General features: G+C 48.6%; 1 non-coding gene across 1 annotated transcript; it reads left to right on the plus strand.

The window, feature by feature from the left end:
* Nucleotides 1–3,996: 3,996 nt before the first annotated feature.
* TRNAC-GCA (transfer RNA cysteine (anticodon GCA)) lies at nucleotides 3,997–4,068 on the plus strand. Its single transcript has one exon. It is a non-coding gene; the product is annotated as a tRNA-Cys (tRNA).
* Nucleotides 4,069–4,414: the final 346 nt, after the last annotated feature.

The raw sequence follows: 4,414 nt of genomic DNA on the forward strand, positions 1-4,414 counted from the left end.
ACTCCTATAAACAAACAAGTTATCACGCTGGCACTAGAGCCAGCATTCTGTATGTTTAATTTAGGGTGCCTAGAAATTGCAAATGTGAGTCCTTTTTTATGTATTTTATTATAATTTACACAAACAACTGGGTTTGGGAACTGTATTACTCCTAGTATCTTTAAAACATTGTGGACATTTTAATAACTTTTATATTTATTTTTTGTATTAAAAAACGTACATGTTTATGTGGAGCATGGATGCCCAACAAGAGGCGGTGGAGGTGAGGGAGTGTCACAGAAATGGTGACACGTAGGCTGCACTATTTCTGTTCTTGTTACATTTTCTTCTTTTTTTTAGATTGGTAGTAAAGTATTGAAATAAATAATATATTTGCACAGTTCCAAATTCCAATGGTACAAAAGGGGTGCTTTTCAGCCCTGCCCCGCTCCCCTCCCTGCAGGCAGCTAACCTTGCCAGTTTCTTGTTTCTCTTTCCAGAGCTTTTTCAAGCATATATAAGTAGCTATGCTTTCTCGCCTTTTCTCCCTCCACTAATGGTAGCCTGCTATGGGGTACACACACTGCGTGCAGCTTGCCTTTTTGTTTCTTCTTGGCCGTCTTTCCGTATCAGTGCATAGAGAGCATCACCACTTTTTATGGCTGCCTATTAGTATTCAGTTGTAGGATGTGTCGTGATTCATTTCACCAATCCTCAGATGAGGGGCAATGGGGTTGTTTCCAATGTTTGGGAATTACAAATAGTGTTGCAATGGAATAAGCTTTCACAAACATCATTCCACAAATGTGTGCCTATATCTCTAAGTTTCCAGAAGTGAAATTACTGGGTCAAAGTTATGTGCTTTTGTAATTTTGAGAGTAATTGCCAGATTCCTGCCACGAAGGTGTTTCAGAGCATGCTCCTGCCAGCAACGCTTCAACGTGCCTGTTCCTGCACGCTCACGCCACCTTGGTGAGGCACCAGACTCTATCTGGTGTCTTCAAGACGTTTACCTGGACTTCTCTGAGAAGGAGGCCTGGTGAGGAGGAGGAGCTGGAGGAGGAGCTGTCGTTGATGAAATCCCAAAAATAAGGGAGGATTGACCGGGCACCAGACTCTAGACTGTCCAGTTCACAGGGCTTGCTCTCTCTGTAAGAGTGACAGCAATGGCAACATTGCAGCAACTTGTTGTTAAGCATTTGCTGTGCATCAGGTACCACTCTAAGGACTCTAAGCGGGAGTCAGCACATTTTTTCTGAAAAGGGACAGATAGTACCTATTTTTGGTTTTATGGGCCGTATGATCACTGTCACAACCACTCCACTCTGCCCTTGTAGCAGGAAAGCAGCCACAGATGGATGTGAGTGGCTGCGCTCCATTAAACTTTATTTGTGGATGCTAAAATTTAATTTTCGTATAATTTTTCAAGTGCCATGATATATTATTTTTTTAAATAACAGCTAATTTTATTGAACACTTACTTTGTAACATTCCCATCTACCCCTTCAGCCACTTAGAAATATCAAAACCATTCTCCACTCATGGGGCCGTACTCCCGCAGTGGGCTATAGTTTGCTGATCTCTTCTCTAAAGGATCTCATTGAATCCTCGCACTTGTAGGGCCTTTTATAATTCCCGCTTAGCAGATGAGGAAACAGGCACAGAAAGGTTACGGAGAGAAAATATCTGAGTTCATACATTCCAGGATGTGGCTGCACTTGCTGATCACCACGGCCGCCCACGCAGAATGAGGAGCCGGCCACACTGCAGATGGGCCCTGCCCACCCCAGGCCTCCCCATTCCATGTGCTCCCTGCAGCCTCCCCCTCACCTGACCTCCTCCTGCAGGTGAGAGGCCGTGAGCAGGACCTGAGAGGGTCTGTCCACCTGCTGGCTTCCCTGTAAGCAGCCAGGTTTGTGTGGCGCGTGTGCTCGGCAAACAGGCAGCGTTCCTGACCGCGGGTGTCGGCTGTCCTCACCTTCACCACACACTGGGGCTGCCTTGATTTTCTCCTGGTCTGGGTTGAAGATTTCTTTCCCTTCGCTTACTCAGCCCTCCCCCTTTCCTTGGGGAGCAAAGGTCTCCAGAGAAAGCTGTTTCCTGGCCGGAGAAGCTGCAGCCCTGGCAATTCCAGGGACCCCTGCATGGGAACCGGTCAGCAAAGCCGGAGGAGATGGTAAAACAGCCTGGAGGTGCGCAGCTGAAAGGGGCCAGTGCACTCTTCCCTCTACAGGCCAAGGGTCTGCCCTGGACGCAGGGCCTAAGCACCCCCTGCATGGGGGCTGGATCAGGTTCCTAGGGCTGCCGGAGCAGACTGCCGCAACTGGGTGGCTTCACAACTGAGGTCTAGTGTCTCACAGTTCTGGAGCGTAGAAGTTTGAAACCAAGGTGTTGGCAGGGTCGTGCGTCCTCTGAGACTTTGGGTAGAACCCTTCCTTGCCTCTTCTAGCTTCTGCTGGTGGCTGACCATCCTTCGTGTTCCTTGGCTTATAGATGGTTCACCCCAATCTCTACCTCCATTGTCACCCTAATGACCTCATCTTAACCTGATGACATCTGCAAAGACCCTATTTCCAAATAAGGTCACATTCACAGGTCCTGGGGTTAGGGTTTCAATATATCTTTTTAGGGGACTCAATTCATCTCATAACGGGGACCTTGCCTCTTGGCAGACATGCACAGTGAAAGCACCCCCTGTCAGCACCAGATCTTGTCTCCCAAGTGGGCTATTATGTGAGTAAAACAGGAGGACATTGATGTGTGAAACCAGAATAGGGAGAAGGCACCTGCCCGGCTCCTTGACCTGCAGCCAGACGCCCTAAGCTCTAGCCCTGGCACCTTGGCTGGTCCCATTATCCCTTTTCTCTCTTGGACTTACACTCAGGGCCCACGTGGCTTATTAATCCTTTGGGGGTCCTGCTGTGCTACAAACCACCCTCGGGCCTTGATACCCTCTCCCCAGGCCCCGCTCCCACCTCTCACCAACACTATGGGCAACCGCCATCCGTGAACCTTGTGAAGAGCTGCACCTGATTCCTTCGCTCTTCAGGCCATTTTCCCCTGGAGTTCCTTCCTCACCCGCCCTGTTTATTAAGCAAGCTCCTCAGTGTGCACGACCCCGTTCACAAAGGGAGCGTGTCATTTCCCCAGCCTCTGGCCAGGGTTCTAATTAGTGCTCTCTCTTCTGTGTTCCCACAGCACCTGGCTCACACCATGTTCTTATCATTTGTTGCCACGTCAGGTATTTCCACCAGGCTGTTAGCTCCTGAGGCCAAGAGCTGTGTGGTTGTTAGGGTCAGGCACACAACAGGCACCTACTAAGTGTTTGTTGGCTTAATGAGTGAGAACCATCAAGGAATCTGTGGCTGTGTAGGGCTTCCCATGCCTTTGGATAGCAGAAGTGATCGGTTGCTAGTCTTCCTTGATATGGCAGACTCAACTGACGAGGTCCCAGGGCTGCAGGGGTGGCCCCCTGTGGCCATGTCTTGGCTACCCCTGACTTCCTTTGGAGTCCCTCCCTCCCTGTACTATGGACACATATTCTGAGTGGGAGCAGATACCTTCTTACATGACCTCACTCCTGAAATGGTTACACCACTCAGGGACCCTGACCCCTGGTTGCAGTGGTTGGTCATGGATAGGCACAGAGCCCAAGCCAGGCCAATCAGAGTCCTTCTCTAGAATTTTTCAGAATTAACCCTTTTACTGTCTGGCAACCAAGATGTAGAGATGTGAGCCTGGAGAGGTTGGAGATGAGGTGTCAGCAGCATAGAGAGAATGGTTTGAGAGATTAAAGCTGATGTAAGAGAGGACAAAAGAAGAAAGCTGGAGGGAGAGAGTCCTGATAACATTTGAGTTTCTGGAAGTCAGCTTCTTCTCTGACATTCTCACTGTCTCTCTGACTCTTGTTTTTAAAATTTTATGTCAGTTGAAATTTAATCTCTACTGCTGCCTGCCACTATTAACACATCATAGTTCTAGGGGTGAAATGATATTAGTAGAACCATAACTCCATCAGGGGGTATAGCTCAGTGGTAGAGCATTTGACTGCAGATCAAGAGGTCCCTGGTTCAAGTCCAGGTGCCCCCTTACATTTTGCACTTCCAGAACCCATCTTGGAGTTCATCTTTCAGGGCAGAGTATTTGGAGAGAGAGGTGATGAGAAATGGGAGATTTTCAAGGAGCTGAAGAAATGGATGCTGGGTACACAGACTCAACAGATGCCCACTAGAGGGAGTGATCAGATTGAAACTTGAAACAAAATCAACCTTGTCTGGCCCTGCAGTGTTTGGGTTGGAGGAGGATGAGACAGAGAGGAGAGACACTAGACTGGTATGCTAATACTGTGGTGAGCTGGGCTGAGCATTGCTCCTTCTCAACAATCTACCTACCCTGGAGGTCTAGTCCCACAGCCCTTGCAACCTTCTCATCCCCC

The sequence above is a fragment of the Equus przewalskii genome, chromosome 4 (genome assembly GCF_037783145.1).
Source record: "Equus przewalskii isolate Varuska chromosome 4, EquPr2, whole genome shotgun sequence".
NCBI lineage: Eukaryota > Metazoa > Chordata > Mammalia > Perissodactyla > Equidae > Equus > Equus przewalskii.